At 36.6% G+C, this 21109-nt stretch overlaps 1 non-coding gene across 1 annotated transcript; it reads left to right on the top strand.

The window, feature by feature from the left end:
* Positions 1-2505: 2505 nt before the first annotated feature.
* On the top strand, positions 2506-2612 carry LOC141709676 (small nucleolar RNA R71). Its single transcript, XR_012570241.1, has one exon. It is a non-coding gene; the product is annotated as a small nucleolar RNA R71 (small nucleolar RNA).
* The last annotated feature ends 18497 nt before the right edge of the window (positions 2613-21109 follow it).

Here is a 21109-nt window from a genome sequence, read left to right as displayed (position 1 = left end):
ATAGCCATCATACATCTCTAAAAAGTGGCTGGTGCTCCACATAGCCCAAAAGAAACTCTTTGGAATGCAAAAGTACCAAAGGACATGTGAATGTATTCTCTTGATCTTCTGGAGCGATGCAGATCTGATTATATCCCGAATAGCCATCCAGAAGACAATAGTATTCATGCTCAGCCAATCTATCAAGCATATGATCAATGAAAGGAAGAGGGAAGTGATCCTTCCTTGTAGCCTTGTTTAGCTTCCTATAATCCATGCAAACTCTCCACCCCGTGACTGTTCGTGTAGGAATAAGCTAATTTTTCTCATTAGCTACCACAACGATACCACCTTTCTTTGGCACACACTGAACTGGGCTCACCCATGAACTGTCATAAATAGGATAGATGATCCCTACATCTAGCCACTTGAGGATTTTGTTCTTCACAACATCTTTCATGATCGGATTTAGCCTTCTCTGTTGCTCAACAGTAAGCTTGCTTCCTTCCTCTAGCAGAATTTTGTGCATGTAATATGAAGGGCTGATTCCCTTGATATCTACTATAGTCCAACGAATTGTCGATTTGAATTCTCTAAGAATTCTTAAAAGCTTCTCCTCGTTGCTACCTGAAAGGTCAGATGCAATAATAATGGGCAAAGTAGATGCATCGCCTAAAAACGTATACCTCAAATGTTCAGGTAAAGGCTTAAGCTCAAGAGTAGGAGCTTCCTCAATAGATAGCTTGAGGCGCTTTAGAGAACTTTTCAGCTCCTCCAATCCAAGAGATTCAAAAGGCATATCCATCTTTTGCTTCCAGGGAGAAGCATTCAAATATTGTAAGTGCTCTTCACCTTCATCATCTTCACTATCGGAATTCCCCAACAAGGCTTTTTCTAAGGCATCGGACCTTAGCAATCGATCGAGTTCAGAATTGACCACAGAATCGACCATATCCACCTTAAAACACTCCTCATTTTCTGTAGGGAATTTCATGGCATTGAACACATTAAAAGTTACATCTTGATCCATCACTCGCATGGTGAGCTCACATTTCTGCACATCTATCAAAGTTCGGCCAGTAGCCAAGAAAGGTCTTCCCAAGATTATGGGAATCTTCTTATCCTCCTCAAAATCAAGAATTACAAAATCAGCAGGGAAGATGAGTTTATCCACCTTGACTAAAACATCCTCAACAATGCCTCGTGGATAAGTAATAGAACGGTCGGCCAACTGAAAAGTCATATAAGTAGGCTTTAGATCAGGTAAGTCCAACTTCTTAAAGATTGACAAGGGCATCAGATTGATACTAGATCCCAATTCACATAAACACTTGTCAAAAGACACCTTTCCAATTGTGCAAGGAATAGTGAAGCTTCCAGGATCTCTAAGCTTCAGAGGCAATTTCTGTTGCAGCACCGCACTACATTCCTCCGTGAGGGCAACGATCTCCAAGTCATCAAGCTTCACTTTCCTAGAGAGAATACCTTTCACAAAATTCGTGTAACTAGGCATATGTTCAAGAGCTTCAGCGAAAGGTATGTTGATGTGAAGTTTCTTGAACACCTTCAGAAACTTCACAAACTGCTTATCCAGCTTTTTCTTTTACAGCCTCTTAGGAAAGGGAGGTGGAGGATAGATCTGTTTCTCCCCTGTATTACCCTCAGGAGGAGTGTGCTCAATAGTAGTCTTCCTTGGTTTCACTTCTGCTTCCTTCTGCACTTCTTCTTCTTCAGCCTCAACTTCAGAATCTGGAGTCTTAGCTTTTGCAGGATTTGCAACCTTACCAGACCTTAGTGTAATTGCTTTAACAAGCTCCTTAGCTTCCTTCTTTCCTGGCACTTTAGTATCGCTCGGGAGCGTTCCAGGTTGACGATTTAGTAATGCATTAGGAATTTTCCCAATCTGATTCTCCAAGGTCTTGATAAAAACTGGTTGGCTCTTGCACATGAGCCTCAACTCCTCCAATTTAGATTTTTCATTAGCTTGCGGTAACTGCTGAAGTTGAAGTTGTTGCCTAAGGGCATATTGCGGTTGCTGAAACCCAGAGGGTTATACTATTTTGCGGTGTATGGCTGATAAGATTGTTGCACCGTATTCTGATTATTCCTCTAGCTGAAGTTAGGATGATTGCGGTTAGTTAGATGATAAGTGGTTGGACCTTGCTGCCGTGATCTCTGAAAGTTGCTCACAAATTGAGCTGATTCGCTAGAAATAGCACATTGCTCAGTTTCATGTGCCCCCGCACAAAGCTCATACACACTAATGATTTGATTAACTCCATCATCAAAGCTTGAAGTTGAGCAGCTATAACAGTAGCTGTATCCACTTCCTGAATTCCTGCTACCTTGCCTTGCAACATTCTTTGTGTAGGATTCTGGTATTTATTAGCTGCCATTAGCTCAATCAACTCATAAGCTTCATTATAGCTTTTGGCCCATAAGGCTCCACCAGACGCTGCATCGAGCATAGGTCTAGATTGTGCGCCTAAACCATTATAGAAATAGTTTATAATCATCCAATCAGGCATGCCATGGTGTGGGCACTTCCTTAGCATCTCCTTGTATCGATCCCAAGCCTCACACAGAGATTCTCCAGTTTGCTATGAAAACTGAGTAAGAGCATTCCTGATTGCAGCAGTCTTCGCCATATGAATGAATTTAGTGAGAAACTTTTGAGAAAGATCCTCCCATTTGGTGATAGACCCTAGTGGTAGAGAATGTAACCAGCACTTTGCTTTATCCCTCATAGAAAATGGGAAGAGTCGCAGCTTGATAACATCTTCAGTCACCCCATTGAACTTGAAAGTATCGCAGATCTCGATGAAATCCCTGATGTGCATGTTGGGGTCTTCTGTAGGAGAACCCCCAAACTGAACTGAGTTTTGTATCATTTGAATCGTGTTCGACTTGATCTCAAAAGTGTTATCCGAGATGGCTGGTCTGATGATGCTTGAATGAATATCATTGATCTTAGGATGAGAATAGTCCATCAAAGCATTAGGAATTTCTGCTTGATCTCCCATCACTACTAAAACTGGTTCCTCAAATTTTTCTTCTTCTTCTACTTTCTCTTCGTCCTTAAAAACTTCCCTTCGAATCACTACAGCTTCCTCCTCTGCTTGTTCCAGAGTTCTCTTACGAGACCGCGAACGTGTATGCATACATGCTCGCTAGAGTACCTGAAACACGATAAGGAAAATAATAGGTGAGTAACAATGTCCGAGTTAATAAACTTTAACGATCACTGATGACAAACAGATAAACTAAAAGTTAACACCAAGACCCGGCAGCGGCGCCAAAAACTTGTTAGTCGCTTAGCATGCGCTAATAATTCACGCAAGTATACGCCATCGCAAGTAATATAGAATTATTTCTAGTTCATTCCCACAGAGACTGGTTAGATTAATTTTGTGATTTATGCACTTATGCAACAAAGATATGGCTATTATTCAATGCTAAGACGAATAATAATTTGGGTTTTGATTATACTACGATTAACTATTGAGAATTATACTAGAGAACATAAACTAAGAGATTAAAGAGAGTTGAATAATATATGACACAAACATGGGATTCTAACTTCATTAAATACTTCATTCAATAGCCTCTTTGTTCTTAACCTTAGCATGTAATGGTGATGACACTAATCTGATAACACGAAACTGCTAAATGCCAACTTTCGTTGCACGAATAACATACTGCCAGACATCCACAAAAGAGATAGAAGCTGAACAGACACCAATTGTATTGAGACCCTATATGTCTATAGAATTTGACAACATAACCTTTTATAGCACAAGTTATCTATCGTGATTACATAGGGCAAGTAAGATGGTTAAAATTACCTACGAATCATGCATAACAGTAACACATGAACCTATGCTAGCATGGCAAGTTCTAAATCCTTAAATTCACCGTCGCTTCATTAAAGATTAACACGCTATCTTATAAGTTCGCGACGCTCATAAGATGAGTAAGCACAACCAAAACTAGGTTATCATACAATCACCACACACAAAGGCATCGAAACAAATTAACTAAAGAAATCCATAAATAAATACGCTAGAATCCCACGATAACGATTAGCCTATAATCGGACTCATCATCAATATGGGTTCCGATAAAAGCATGGTATAACAAACGTAGTCTTTATAACGAATAAATAAAACCAAGTACAAAATAAGATTAAGGTTCCAAAATAAGAAAACTAGCATCCAAGTTACAACTTAAAATAAAGATTCATAAGTAAAAATAAGATCTTCTTCGTCTTTGTTGAATTGTGCTAATACGGTCTTCTTACGGCTCTCCTTGATATGTCTCTGGCTTGTTATATTATTAAAAATGACCTAGAGTTGTTCATATAGCAACCCCATGCAGTGTAGAATTCTTTCTCTCGGAAACCAAGTAGAAGTCCTCCAATCAGAATCCCAATAGAATCAGGATTTAAATTTCTCGACCTGGCGCGGGCACGCGCTTTATCAGCGCTGACGCGCCGTGTCTCTGTATTTCGGGAGCGGGCGCACACTATGACAGCGTGGGCGCGCTGGCCTTCTGGAGAAAATTCCATTTTCTTCTTTTCTTGCTGCAATGAGTTGGTCTTCATGAGCTTTATTCCTTGGACACCATCCTAACACCATATTAGCATCAAATCAATGCTAATTCGCCTGAATTCCGAATTAATGCCTGAAATGCAAAAACACTAGAAAACACATTAAAACACCAACAACTTGAGTACAATAACACCAATTCAAAGCTTAATGGAGCGTTATAAAGTATCATAAATTCCACTGAACAATTACATAGACCTTGTAGGCAGTTCTTTCCAATGAATATCCCAGAAAAATTGCTTCAAAAACCTTTGAGTCAAATTTTCGCACATATTCGGAGTTGTCTTTCAAAATATAACACTTGCTTCCAAACACATGAAGATGCTTTACATTAGGCTTTATCTTAGACATGATTGAGTAAGGTGATTTCTCATGTACCTTGTTAATGAGATATCTTTTTTGAGTATAGCATGTAGTGTTAACAGCTTCTTCCCTAAAACTTGTTGGAAACTTAGCATCTTGCAACATTGTGATGTGATCAATTATGATGTGTGAAGTTTCATCTTTAGAGTGCATAAATTCTACCCAAGTGTATCTTGAGAAATCATCCACCATCACAAGTGCATATTTGTTCCTTGAAATTGATAAGACATTTACTGACCCAAACAAGTCCATGTGAATAAGTTGCAATGGTGTACTTATGGAATTCACAGTTTTTGAATTGTGACTTGATCTTTTCATTTTTCCTTTCTGACAAGTTTCACAAACTTCAATTTGAGCAAACTCTAATTTTGACATGTCTCTTACTAACTCTTTCTTGACCAAGGTGTTGATTGCCTTGATGTTCAAATGTGAGAGTTTCTTATGCCAAAAGTTGCTTTGCTCTATAGATGCCTTGGTGTAGAAATAACAAATACCATCCTCATTTGTTGAGTCCAAGTCTGCAACAAACAAGATTCCTTTCCTTGCTCCTTTTAGAGCAACTTCATTGGTTTTCTTGCTGATGAAAATACATTCTTCTTTGTCAAATAAAACTTTAAAACCTTTATCTGCAAACTGGCTAACACTGAGAAGATTTACTTCAAGACCAGCTACCAATGCTACATCATCAATGACAATATTTCCAGAAATAATCTTGCCATATCCCATTGTGAATCCTTTGTTGTTGTCTCCAAAGGTCACTAAAGGGTCAGCCTTCTCCTCAAATTATGATAACAGGGCCTAATCACCTGTCATATGTCTGGAAAACCCACCGTCTATGATCCATATGACCTTCTTCATTTTGCCCTGCACACAATGAGTTTTAAGTGTGTTTAGCAACCCAAATAGTGTTGGGAACTTTCTTCTTGTTAACTGATTCAATAGAAGTAGAATGAGTTGTTTCAGATAAAATAGAATTCATTGACTGTTGTGCATTTTCCTTGTCTGTTGTAGACCCAATTTTTGTTTCTTTAAGGTCTACTCCCAGCTTGTGGCAACTTTTCATTACTTTCAAGTTGCAAGGGATGCAATCAAACTTGTCATAGAATGAGTAGGGATCATTTGCATCTGCTTCATTATATTTGCATGCTCCTTCAACTGGCTTGCTAACAACCTTTTTATAAAGGTGAGTTAGGTGATTCACAGAGCCACATTTATCACATTTTTTTCTTGGAGCATCTGCAACATAAGCAAAATTATTGCTTTTGTTTATTCCAATCTTCCCATTTCTATTTTTCTTCTTCTTTCTTGCATCTTCAGTTTTTATTTCCTTGATAGGTGTCCTGGAATCTTGGTTGTTCATGAGCTCCTCTTCAGCTTTAGAAGATTGAGTTGTTTCTGCATTTTTGTTCTCATTATCTTCATCAACAATTTCTTGCTTTATAATCAACTCTTCTTCACTGAAGTTTACTTCACATGCTTTGAACATAGGTGAACCAACCTTTTTCAGAATAACTGGAACATCATCTTTTTCATTTGCTTTTCCTTTTCACCTACAGCTTTCTTCATGTTGTTCAAAGCATCATAGTCAAGTCCAATAGCAATATTAGCACATGGCTTATTCTTCTCATTCTATTGTCCAACCAACTAAGATGCATTCTTGAAAGATTTTAACTTAACTTCATTCTTTTCCAGCTTCTCCCTTAACATTGCTTTAATTTCACTTGCACACTTGAGCTTGTTCTTCAGATATGCATTTTCTTGTTTTATAGCTTCAAGCTCTACCATCAACAACTCAGTTTCTTGTTTCTCATTTTCAAGTTTCTCATTTATCTTTGTCAGTCTGCTAACCTCTTCATTAGCAGCAACCATACTTGTGTGAATGTGAAACATTTTTGTGCTCATTCTTTCAACAGTTTCCTTATATTGACTCACATTTAAATCAATGGTGGTAAGAGTTAGTACATGTGATTTTGATGAAGATGACTGTTCTTGCTCCAAGGCCATTAGTGTAATATCTGGGATATACCGTGTAATTATTTTTGCTAATTAAATAATTATTATGTGTGTTCAGTATCTATTCTGTGAATTAATTGTTAAGTGTTATTTGTATTTGGATATTCAAAAATATTATTAATTGAGTATTTTAATTTTTATATGTCCAAAATAAAATATAGATAATTGTCATATCTTCCTAATTATTTTTATGTTGATTTATGAATTTATAAGAATCATATGAAATTTATAAAATCTTTTTCCGAGTACTTAAAATCTATTTTATCAAAACAGGAACCAACCGACGTCAACCGTTGTTACATTTTTGGAACCCGAAACTCTTCCGAGAACTCCTTTCTAACCTAATTGTAATATTCCGAGCATTTTCCATGTTTCGACTTTTTCGATCCGGCGTACGGTTTGTCCTGCGCGGGTCCCGGCGCAACATTTTCGATACAATATTCGTTTCAGTAAATCAATAAAACCCGTATTTTCGATAAACAAGAGCTTTTTATTAGAATATCACAATTATCACTTCGTAATACGTGTAACCAGGCGCTGAGACCAAGACCGCTGTACAAATTGTACTGATTTGGATAATTATCCCGAAAACCGATACCGTTTGGATCAGTTTTTACAAATAAACGTACCGTTTTATATCCGGAATGATCCAACGGGATACTAATATTCCGTAAATATAAATAGCCTTTTTCCGTATATTATTTCGTATCAAAATCACTTGCAGATAGTTAATTCTATAATTTTAAGAGAAAAATCCTAATTACATAAACTGTTCTAAGAATCAAACAGCAAAACGAAGGTGTTACCGATCTCTGTTTTCAAAGCTTGAGTAACCAAAACGAAGGATTTGAAGTGTTCTATCAGATTCTGAGCTTTGTTTCACTGCAGAATCAAAGGTTTATTTTCTGGAAATTTATTTATTTTCGAATTAAATTTATTAAAATTATGAATTTTTGTTCGGATGATTGTTTGTATGATTTGATGATTGCATGTTGTAGAGCTTGTTTTCCTGATGATTTTGATATATTATACGTCTGATTTGGAGTTCAATAACATGTTCAAATTTGAGTTTGATTTTCGAATTTTAAAATTAAGGTTTATAACCCGTATGAATGTTATTAATTGAATTTGGGGGTTTCTTATTCTGAAATAGATTGATGTTGTGGTATAGTGTATTGTATTCTCTGTGAAATTTGAAATCTAGTCGTACAAGTTTCATGAATCAACGAGGTCTGTAGAGAAGGGAGTTGTGTTTTGAAGTTTACGTCGAACCCGCCGGAAACCGGCGAGTTTCTTGATCAAATTTCGGCCAAGTCTGGGGTTATTGATGAATTTTGATTGCAGATATAGGTTCCTGGTGTTGTGTAGTTTAATTCTGGAGGTGATGGTGGTGGGAGGATGCCGGAGGTGAGTTCTCCGGCCACCCCCGATTTTCCGGCGACTGAAACTGCAAAATTGCAGTTTAGTCCCTGTATTTTTAAAGATGGTGAAGTTTAGTCCCTGTAGTTTGCAAAGTTTTCAAAAATAGGATTCTTGTTTATAAAATGTTTAAAAATCATATTTCCTATTTATTTTTATTATAAAAATTCATTTTTAATTTCTGAATATTCTGAAAATTAGTATTTTAATTCCGAAAATTATTTTTAATTCAAAAATAAATATGAATTAATTAGTTAATTAATTTCAGTTAATTTTTAATTAATTAATTGGTCAATTAATTCAAAAATTAATTGATTAATTGATTTAATTAATTATTAATTGATTTTAATCAATTATTTAATTAGATTTAATTATTTAAAAATGATTTAAAAATTCCGAAAAATAGTTTCGAGCTTTAAAATATTATTCTAAATTACATCCAAAGCTCGATAATTATTATAAAATTCTTTCGAAGCCAGAATTGGCCAACCGAACCCTGTTTATTAACCCAAAATTGATCCAACGACCCGTTTTAATTTCGAAAAATGTTTTAAAAATCATTTTAAATACCCGAAAGCCTATTTATGACCCGAGACTTCTTTATAAATGACATATCATTGATTACGTGATATATTATGTGTTATATGTGACTTGTTGATTGACTATTGATCTATATATTCAGTGTTTACTTGATTATTGCGTAACTTTCAATCCGATTAATCGGATTTGGGTAAAACGAAGGGTAGATAGAAGTATGTGTTGAATAGAATCCTATGAGTTGATGATTGATAGATGCTTATGATATGTGAGCAGAAGAGGCAAGACGTAGGAAAGGGAAACAGGTAGTTGAGGAGTAAGATGATTGTGATCGGAAGCAAGTGCAGAATAGTAAGCTAGTACCAGGCAAGTGTTTTGAACTTTCTCGAGATATTGTGGTACTTGATAATCCTGTGATATTGCAATTGCTTTGAAGCACAGAAACCTAAACCCTGATTCCAGTTATTGTTCTTGAGCCAGGAACCATATTCTTTCTAAGCCATTGATTATTGTATACCCAAACATGAACCACAAATCTACGATACTACTCCACAAATACATACAAACTAAATACCAAACGCTGAACTGAATTACTTATATACTCAACCCATGATATCTTATGCTTTGAAAGACCAAATCCTTGAAACCCTAAAACATTGATTCCTTTGTTATCCAATTCTTTCATTACCCGACATCTAAGCTTTGAAATTACCTTGTTGATCTATACAAGTATTGAAATCCTTTCATTGATAAGTACTCACTGTTGTTAATGATTCTGGTTATTGTTTATTATTGTTCATTTTATTATTATGTTAGAATTGGATTGTTTTTATAAAATTGTGGACCAGATTCGTGGTCAGACCATATAATGGTCAAGTTAGGCCAATGTGTGCCTTGGATCCAGTAGTTAGAGCAATGCTGTGTGCTTTGCTCGGGGTTAGTGCGTGACTGATCAGCAGCCTAACCTTGGTTTTTAAAGTAAAAGTATAATATCCAATTCTAAATCATAATCCATTGTTCACTTGATATCATAACCATATTCACTTGATGATCATTATTCTGAGTTTTGTCATTGTGACTTGCTGAGCTAGTTAGCTCATTTGTGCAATGTTGTTTATATTCTTTCCAGTTAAAAAGGAACCAGTTGGTAGCAAGGATCCCCAGAGCTAGGGATTAAGGTTGTTGAAGCTGAGATAGTAGGCTTCTCTTGGAATAATTTAAGTTTGTAAAAGTTTGTAATATGCTTAATACTCAGTTGAGTTTGACTAGTTGGGATTTGATCGGTATGTAATATATTAGATGTGTTTGGCTTGTGTGCATACTTTAACCTGTTGCGATCCGTGGTAGTTGGTAAGTAGGGTCATTGCATATTATTATTTTCTTTATTATTGTTAGAAGAAGGTTATAAATGAGGTGTGTGTATGGACCCCAAACTTCTAACCCGGGTTTGGAGGGCGCCATAGGTTTGGTATCAGAGCTACAGGTTATAATTCACTGACACAAGCCTAGGTTGACGGGAATGGGTAAAGGGTTAGGATTAGAAGTAAGGAATAGAATGATAGAACGTCGAGAGGTTGAGTGTTACGGTATAACCAGTAGTAGTATAATTTGCGTCGTGGTTCGAGATTCTTATATTGCAATATAATTTCAGATAGCAGCGATATACGACTCTTTTATTCCCGTATCAGCTAATCACTCAGAGCCTTCAGTTGGAGCACCAGCATCGGATCCACGTCCTATTATTCCACCAGCATTGGCTATTCTATCTCCACCGGTGTTGCAGCCCGTACCACTGCAGGCTATTCCACCTCCAGGCATGAGGCCACCTGTCAGAGGACCCCCACCTGCTGATTCAGGCTTTACTGGTTATTCAGTTACAGGAGTACCTTTTCAGTTCTCTTCCTATCCTGTCCCATATCATCAGTTTGAGGCTTGCCTTATGGAGCAGCGATTCCTTCAGGGTCAGATTCAGGAGTTACTACATATCATGCGTACCAGAGAGGTTGGGAGTGGTGAGAGGCGACTCAGAGAGAGGCTACAGGTGTTTCGTAGGACAACTGCAGTGAGGATTGCTAAGGCTACACATGAGGACATCACCCCTGATTTCCTAGTAGAGTGGGCCAAGTGGGTTATAGAGGAGCTTGAGGAGATTGGAGGTCCAAATTTTCCATGAGTCAGAGATTCAGAGATGGAGATGCTGAGCCGTGTTGTTATGGTCATGTAGTATGTACAGTAGTGTGTAGTGTGTATCAGTATACTTTTGAGTTGTATTTATAGACTAGCTATGTTGACTAGTGAGTAGGTTGTTGTACCCTTTTGCTTTTACTTTTGAAGCATCTTTACGCTTGTACCACCTAAAACTTTTGATCTATATATATCAGTACCTTTTCTTATCCAGCACTGTCATTTACTTTATCGCACCTATTTTACTTTACCTTATTTATTGCATCAGTTATGCCTTGTGATACCATGTACCCTGTTTTCCATAACTATTTATATTCTGTAAAGAAGCATGCAATTTACTTAGTTACAACTGTTTTGAAAAATAGATATTCCTGTTTTATAAAACTTTTCCTTCATGCAAAGATTTGATTCAAAAGCTAAATAAATTGTTTGATTCTTTACAGAAAATGCCTCCCAGAAGAAATACCCGTACCAACACCCAGAATGAAGAAACCAACAACAACAACAACCAAGATGATACAAACCCGAATGTGAACCCAGGACCCATAGACCCAGCAATAGCCCAGATTCTCCAAATCTTGGCCCAACAAACAGTTCACCTGGCACAACAACAACAAAGACAGACCAATCCCCAGGTAACTTTCAAAACTTTTCAGGCAGTAAACCCACCAGAATTCAAGGGTTCCTTAGAGCCAATTGAAGCAAATGTGTGGTTAAAGGAAATAGAGAAGGCATTTGCCTTGGTAAAAGTGAAAGAGGAGCAGAAGGTTGAGTTTACAAGTTACTATTTGAAGAATGAGGCCACCTACTGGTGGGAGATGGTGAAGACATTGGAAGGTACATATGTTATTACTTGGGAAAGGTTTAAGGAATTGTTTTTAGAAAAGTATTTTCCTCAGTTTGTTCAAGATCAGATGGAGCTGAAGTTTTTAGAGTTAAAGCAAGGAACTATGTCGGTGGCAGATTATGAGAGTAAATTTGAGGAATTGTCAAGGTATGTGCCGTCGTATGTTGATACTGATAGGAAGAAAGCTAAGAGATTCCAGCAAGGCTTGAAGCCATGGATCAGAGGGAAGGTAGCTATCTTTGAATTGGAAACCTATGCATGAGTTGTACAGAAGGCTATGATTGCGGAGACAGAAAGTGAGATGTCACAGAAGGAGAAAGAGAGCAAGAAAAGGAAGGTTGATGGAAGTGAGGGCCAGTCACAACCAGGGAAGTTTCCAAATTTTAAGAAGGGCAAGTTTCAGCCAAGGAGAAATTTTAATTTCAGGAGACAAAATGCAGGAGACGGAGGCCAGGGCAACCGTCCAGCTAATGTGAATCAGCCGAATCAGTTGAGATTAACTTTTCCAGATTGTCAAGTTTGTGGAAAGAAGCATGGGGGAGTTTGTAATAAGTTGAATGTGGTATGTTTTAAATGCAACCAGAAAGGGCACTATTCGAGGGAGTGCCGAAATCAGCCAGCAAGAGAGCCAGCAAATAAGGACCAGCCTATTCGAAATCCAGCAGTGAAGGTTCCAGCCATTGGATTTACGTGCTTCTAATATGGAAAGCCAGGGCATATGGCCAGGGATTGCAAGACATCAGCCCCAGTCAGTAATGCATTGAGGATTATGGGATCTACCCCAACAGTAAATGAGACTCCAAGGGCCAGAGTATTTGACATGTCTGTAAAGGATGCGATCCAGGATACAGATGTCGTGACAGGTACGCTCAATGTGAATTTTTTATGTGCCAAAGTATTAATCGATTCAGGAGCAACTCGATCGTTTGTTTCACAAGATTTTGTTAGTAAGTTAAATTGTCCAGTTAAGTATTTAAATGAAATAATGACTGTGGAATTAGCAAATCAAGAACGTGTAACTGTGAATCAAGTTTGTGGGAATTGTGAGGTTGAGATTTCTGGTAGTAAGTTTTGTGTAGATTTGATACCATTTAAGTTAGGAGAATTTGACGTTATATTAGGGATGGATTGGTTATTTAAGCACAATGCCCAGATAGATTGTCGAAATAAGAAGGTAATGGTGAAGACGCCTGACGAAAGGATAGTAATGTTCAAGGGCCAGAAACAAGTAAAGAAGTTCTTAACCATAATTCAAACTAAGAAGTTATTACGGCAAGGATGCAAGCATTTTATAGCCTACGTGATTGACAAGAGTCAGGAGCCAGCAAAATTTGAAGATATTCCAGTAGTGAATGAATTTCCAGACGTGTTTCCCGACGAATTGCCAGGACTTCCTCCAGATAGAGAGATTGAATTTGCGATCGACTTAGCACCTGGAACAGAACCAGTATCCAAGGCCCCGTATAGAATGGCGCCCGTCGAGATGAAAGAGTTAGTAAAACAATTGCAAGAGCTGTTAGAGAAAGGAGTAATCAGACCCAGTGTGTCCCCGTGGGGTGTACCGGTATTATTTGTCAAGAAGAAAGATGGAAGCATGAGACTGTGTATCGACTACAGGGAGCTCAACAAGCTTACAATCAAGAATAAGTATCCGTTACCTAGAATTGATGATTTGTTTGACCAATTGAAGGGAGTCAAGTATTTCTCCAAAATCGATTTAAGATCGGGATATCATCAACTGAAGATCAAGCCAGAAGATATACCAAAGACAGCTTTCCGAACAAGGTATGGACATTATGAATTTCTAGTAATGTCTTTTGGATTGACCAACGCCCCGACAGCATTTATGGACCTGATGAACAAAATTTTCAAGGAATATTTGGACAAGTTCGTTATTGTATTTATAGACGATATTTTGATCTATTCAAAGACGGAAGAGGATCATACGGAACATTTAAGGACAGCTTTGGAGATTTTAAGGAAAAAGAAGTTGTATGCTAAATTCTCGAAGTGTGAGTTTTGGTTACAGGAGGTTCAGTTCTTAGGGCACATAGTTAGTAATGAAGGGATCAAAGTGGACCCGGCAAAGATCGAGGCAATTACAAATTGGGAGAGACCGAAAACACCCACCGAGGTAAGAAGTTTCTTAGGATTGGCGGGATATTATCGTCGATTTGTTCAAAATTTCTCGAGGATTTCCACACCATTAACAAAGCTTACACGAAAGAATGAGAAGTTTATATGGAACGACAAATGCGAGGAAAGTTTTCAAGAGTTGAAGCGACGATTAATCACGGCACCTGTTTTGTCACTTCCAGATGATCAAGGGAATTTCGTAATTTATAGTGATGCTTCTCACAAAGGATTAGGATGTGTTCTTATGCAGCACGACAAGGTGATTGCGTATGCGTTAAGGCAATTGAAACCACACGAACAAAAGTATCCTACTCATGATTTGGAACTAGCAGCCATAGTGTTTGCTTTGAAGATTTGGAGACATTACTTTTATGGAGAGAAGTGTGAGATTTATACGGATCACAAAAGTTTGAAGTATATATTCACCCAGAAGGAACTTAATATGAGGCAAAGGAGATGGTTAGAATTGATCAAGGATTATGATTGCTCGATTAATTATCATCCCGGTAAAGCGAATGTTGTAGCAGACGCGTTAAGTTGGAAGGAAAGGTTAAATGTGTTATCCGTACCTGAAGAGATATATAAGGAATTTCAGAAATTGGAATTGGAGATTAGAGTTTGCAAGCCTGAGGAAGTAAAAGTGTACAGTATGACTTTCCAACCGGAGTTATTAGAGAAAATAAAGAAATGTCAGGAAGATGTAATGGATCAAGATATAAATCGTTTGGTAGGGGAAGAGTTATGCACGCAGAAAGATGACCAAGGTATTCTGAGGTTTTCATCTAGAATTTGGATTCCACCAGTGACAGAGTTAAAGAATGAAATTTTACAGGAAGCACATAGTTCAAGATATTTCATCCATCCAGGAAGTACAAAAATATATAGAGATTTAAAGAAGAATTATTGGTGTCCAGACATGAAGATGGAAATTGCGGAATGGGTTAGCAAATGTTATACCTGTCAGAGGGTTAAAGCAGAGCATCAGAGACTAAACGGATTGCTACAGCCATTGGAGATTCCAGAATGGAAGTGGGAACACATTGCCATGGATTTTATAGTTGGATTACCAAGGACAAGGGCTAATCATGATGCCATTTGGGTTATAGTGGATAGACTTACCAAGTCAGCTCATTTTCTGCCTATAAATGAAAGGTTTTCGCTCGACAAGTTGGTCCATATGTACCTAAAGGAAATCGTAGTTCGTCACGGAGTTCCTGTGTCTATTGTATCTGATCGAGATCCAAGGTTTAATTCAAGCTTTTGGAAGAGTTTTCAAGAATGTTTGGGAACAAGATTGAATATGAGTACGGCCTATCACCCGCAGACGGACGACCAAAGTGAAAGAACGATCCAGACAATCGAGGACATGTTACGTGTTTGTGCTATTGATTTCAAAGGAAGTTGGGACGAGCATTTAACCTTGGTAGAGTTTGCTTATAACAACAGTTATCACGCCAGCATTGGGATGCCACCCTATAAAGCCCTTTATGGACGCAAATGTAGATCTCCAGTATATTGGGACGAAGTAGGAGAACGCAAAATACTCGGACCTGAATTGGTGCAGCAGACAAAGGAAGTTGTTGAAATTATCCAGAAGAGATTAATAGCCGCACAAGATCGTCAGAGGAAGTATGCAGACCAGTCAAGGAAGGACATGGAATTTGTAGAAGGGAGCTTAGTATTATTGAAAGTATCACCATGGAAAGGACTAACGAGGTTTGGGAAGAAAGGGAAGCTACGCCCAAGATATGTCAGACCTTTTGAGATTTTAAAGCGCGTTGGCAAAGTAGCTTATGAGTTGGTGTTACCACCGCACATGGAGCACATTCACAATGTCTTTCACGTATCAATGATTAAGAAATACAATCCAGACTCCATGCATGTAATAGAATATGAGCCAATAGAGCTTCAGACAGATTTGTCATATGTAGAGAGTCTGATAGAGATTCTAGAGGAGAGAGAGAAAGTATTGAGAAATAAAGTGGTAAAGTTAGTAAGAGTATTATGGAGAAACCCAAAGGTTGAATAGTCCACCTGGGAATTAGAAAGTGATATGAGAGAAAAGTACCCTCATTTGTTTTCTTAGGAGATTCTGTGGACAGAATCCTTTTAAGGGGGGAAGGATGTAATATCTGGGATATACCGTGTAATTATTTTTGCTAATTAAATAATTATTATGTGTGTTCAATATCTATTCTGTGAATTAATTGTTAAGTGTTATTTGTATTTGGATATTCAAAAATATTATTAATTGAGTATTTTAATATTTATATGTCCAAAATAAAATATAGATAATTGTCATATCTTCCTAATTATTTTTATGTTGATTTATGAATTTATAAGAATCATATGAAATTTATAAAATCTTTTTCCGAGTATTTAAAATCTATTTTATCAAAACGGGAACCAACCGACGTCAACCGTTGTTACGTTTTTGGAACCTGAAACTCTTCCGAGAACTCCTTCCTAACCTAATTGTAATATTCCGAGCATTTTCCATATTTCGACTTTTTCGATCCGGCGTACCGTTTATCCTGCGCGGGTCCCGACGCAACATTTTCGATACAATATTCGTTTCGGTAAATCAATAAAACCCGTATTTTCGATAAACGGGAGCTTTTTATTAAAATATCACAATTATCACTTCGTAATACGTGTAACCAGGCGCTGAGACCAAGACCGCAGTATAAATTGTACTGATTTGGATAATTATCCCGAAAACCGATACCGTTTGGATCAATTTTTATAAATAAACGTACCGTTTTATATCCGGAATGATCCAACGGGATACTAATATTCCGTAAATATAAATAGCCTTTTTCCGTATTTTATTTCGTATCAAAATCATTTGCAGATAGTTAATTCTATAATTTTCAGAGAAAAACCCTAATTATATAAACTGTTCTAAAAATCAAACAACAAAACGAAGGTGTTACCGATCTCTGTTTTCAAAGCTTGAGTAACCAAAACGAAGGATTTGAAGTGTTCTATCAGATTCCGAGCTTTGTTTCACTGCAGAATCAAAGGTCTATTTTCTGGATATTTATTTATTTTCGAAATAAATTTATTAAAAATATGAATTTTTGTTCGGATGATTGTTTGTATGATTTGATGATTGCATGTTGTAGAGCTTGTTTTCCTGATGATTTTGATATATTATACGTCTGATTTGGAGTTCAATAACATGTTCAAATTTGAGTTTGATTTTCGAATTTTAAAATTAGGGTTTATAACCCGTATGAATGTTCTTAATTGAATTTAGGGGTTTCTTATTCTGAAATAGATTGATGTTGTGGCATAGTATATTGTATTCTCTGTGAAATTTGCAATCTAGTCGTACAAGTTTCATGAATCAACGAGGTCTGTAGAGAAGGGAGTTGTGTTTTGAAGTATACGTCGAACCCGCGGAAACCAGCGAGTTTCTTGATCAAATTCCGGCCAAGTCTGGGGTTATTGATGAATTTTGATTGCAGATATAGGTTCCTGGTATTGTGTAGTTTAATTCTGGAGGTGATGGTGGTGGGAGGATGCCGGAGGTGAGTTCTCCGGCCACCCCCGATTTTCCGGCGACTGAAACTGCAAAATTACAGTTTAGTCCCTGTATTTTTGAAGATGGTGAAGTTTAGTCCCTGTAGTTTACAAAGTTTTCAAAAATAGGATTCATGTTTATAAAATGTTTAAAAATCATATTTCCTATTTATTTTTATTATAAAAATTCATTTTTAATTTCTGAAAATTCTGAAAATTAGTATTTTAATTCCGAAAATTATTTTTAATTCAAAAATAAATCTGAATTAATTAGTTAATTAATTTCAGTTAATTTTTAATTAATTAATTGGTCAATTAATTCGAAAATTAATTGATTAATTGATTTAATTAATTATTAATTAATTTTAATCAATTATTTAATTAGATTTAATTATTTAAAAATGATTTAAAAAATTCCAAAAAATAGTTTCGAGCTTTAAAATATTATTCTAAATTATTGCTAAAGCTCGATAATTATTATAAAATTGTTTCGAAGCCAGAATTGGCCAACCGAACCCTGTTTATTAACCCAAAATTGATCCAACGACCCGTTTTAATTCTGAAAAATGTTTTAAAAATCATTTTAAATACCCGAAAGCCTATTTATGACCCGAGACTTCTTTATAAATGACATATCATTGATTACGTGATGTATTATGTGTTATATATGACTTGTTGATTGACTATTGATCTATATATTCAGTGTTTACTTGATTATTGCGTAACTTTCAATCCGATTAATCGGATTTGGGTAAAATGAAGGGTAGATAGAAGTATGTGTTGAATAGAATCCTATGAGTTGATGATTGATAGATGCTTATGATATGTGAGCAGAAGAGGCAAGATGTAGGAAAGGGAAACAGGTAGTTATGGAGTAAGACGATTGTGTTTGGAAGCGAGTGCAGAATAGTAAGCTAGTACCAGGCAAGTGTTCTGAACTTTCTCGAGATATTGTAGTACTTGATAATCCTGTGATATTGCAAGTGCTTTGAAGCACAAAAACCTAAACCCTGATTCCAGTTATTGTTCTTGAGCCAGGAACCATATTCTTTCTAAGCCATTGATTATTGTATACCCAAACACGAACCACAAATCTACGATACTACTCCACAAATATATACAAACTAAATACCAAACGCTGAACTGAATTACTTATATACTCAACCCATGATATCTTATGCTTTGAAAGACCAAATCCTTGAAACCCTGAAACATTGATTCCTTTGTTATCCAATTCTTTCATTACCCAGCATCCAAGCTTTGAAATTACCTTGTTGATCCATACAAGTATTGAAATCCTTTCATTGTTAAGTACTCACTGTTGTTAATGATTCTGGTTATTGTTTATTATTGTTCATTTTGTTATTATGTTAGAATTGGATTGTTTTTATAAAATTATGGACCAGATTCGTGGTCAGACCATATAATGGTCAAGTTAGGCCAATGTGTGCCTTGGATCCAGTAGTTAGAGCAATGCTGTGTGCTTTGCTCGTGGTTAGTGCGTGACTGATCAGCAGCCTAACCTTGGTTTTTAAAGTAAAAGTATAATATCCAATTCTAAATCATAATCCATTGTTCACTTGATATCATAACCATATTCACTTGATGATCATTATTCTCAGTTTTGTCATTATGACTTGCTGAGTTAGTTAGCTCATTTGTGCAATGTTGTTTATATTCTTTCCAGTTAAAAAGGAACCAGTTGGTAGCAAGGATCCCCAGTCCAGCGCGAGAGCTAGGGATTAAGGTTGTTGAAGCTGAGCTAGTAGAATTCTCTTGGAATAATTTAAGTTTGTAAAAGTTTGTAATATGCTTAATACTCAGTTGAGTTTGACTAGTTGGGATTTGATCGGTATGTAATATATTAGATGTGTTTGGCTTGTGTGCATACTTTAACCTATTGCGATCCGTGGTAGTTGGTAAGTAGGGTCATTGCATATTATTATTTTCTTTATTATTGTTAGAAGCAGGTTATAAATGAGGTGTGTGTGTGGACCCCAAACTTTTGACCCGGGTTTGGAGGGCGCCACAATTAGTGCATAATTTCCAACTTCTTCATCTTCATCATTATCAGAATCATCATAACTCTTTCCCTCGGCAATTTAAGCTTTGCTTTGCTGCTTCTTCGGAAGAGCTTCATACTTTGCTTCCAGTTCAAGATAAGCTTTATCTTTCTTTGCTTTCCTGGGTTTCCTGCATTTTGTAGCAAAATAGCCTAGCTCATCATAGTTTAAGCACCTTATCTTTGATCTGTCAACCGATCCGGTTTTGTAACCATTTTTCCTATCAGATATGTACTTCCCTTTTTTTCCAGCTGCTATCTTTGTTGAATGATTGTCCTTTACCCTTGAAGAATCTTGGCTTCTTTACTCTAATGTTAGAAAACTTTCTTGCCAGATAGGCCATTGACTGATCAAGCTCATCAAGTTCATCCAGGGTGTAGAACTCATCTTCTTCCAATTCAAGTATGACTTGTTCCTGTGATCATTGTTTCTTTGCTCACTTGCTGAGGCAACTGGAGTCTGGGATCTTGGCTCATCATTAGAGGTCTGACTTTCATTGACAATTAGAGCACTTGAACCATCTACAACATGCCCTTGACCAGCTCTTAATGATTTCCTTTGAATCATGTCTAATTCATATATTTTTAAGATTCCATATAGAACTTCCAGAGTTATTCTGCTCAAGTCTCTCCCTTATCTGATTATTGAAACTTTCTCTTCCAAATGATCAGGGAGTGTAAGCAAAAACTTCAAGTTCACTTCTTCAGCTTCATAGTATTTGTCATGCAGCTGCAAGTCATTTATCAGCTTGTTAAACCTTTCTAACACATCGGTGATACTTTCTTTTGGCTTAGTTATAAAATCCTCATACTGTGAAATCAGTATCCTTCTTTAATTAGATCTAACTTCCTCAGTTCCTTCACACAGTATTTGTAACAATCCCCAAATCCGGGGTCAAGATTTGGTGTTACTAAACAATCCTTACATAGAATAAAGAAAGAAATAAATAATTAAATAACCCCTTGAATCCGGATCGTTTACAGGTTATAGTATGAAACAAGAATCTAATCTTCTACAACTTACAACAACTAATATACAATTGTAAATACCTCTGAACTAATGCTCAAATCATATTCTTCTAACTTCTTCAACCTCTCGCAGCGGAGATTTCTCGATCTTCTGCTGTCTATCTAAGCTATTCATTTGTATCCTTATCTGTTTCTGGCAGAAATAAGAATTACAAAGCAAGAGTGAGCCAAAAATGCCCAGCAAGTATATAATTTGAGTCTTAAACATTAATTTCTCTGAAATATTTTGAAGAGCGAAACACGAAATCATTTAAAGGATATACTTTATCAGCTTAAAATCAATTTGATTTGTATTGCTATAAATCACAAAGGACATAATGACATTTTTGTCAGAGCTTTTAGAGATCGCGTGTTTTCAAAATAGCTTCTGGTATCATCTCATAATTGAGCAATGGATGCACTAAC

Source organism: Apium graveolens, chromosome 2, assembly GCF_009905375.1.
Source record: "Apium graveolens cultivar Ventura chromosome 2, ASM990537v1, whole genome shotgun sequence".
Classification (NCBI taxonomy): Eukaryota; Viridiplantae; Streptophyta; class Magnoliopsida; order Apiales; family Apiaceae; genus Apium; species Apium graveolens.
This window is presented reverse-complemented; position numbering and strand designations above follow the sequence as displayed.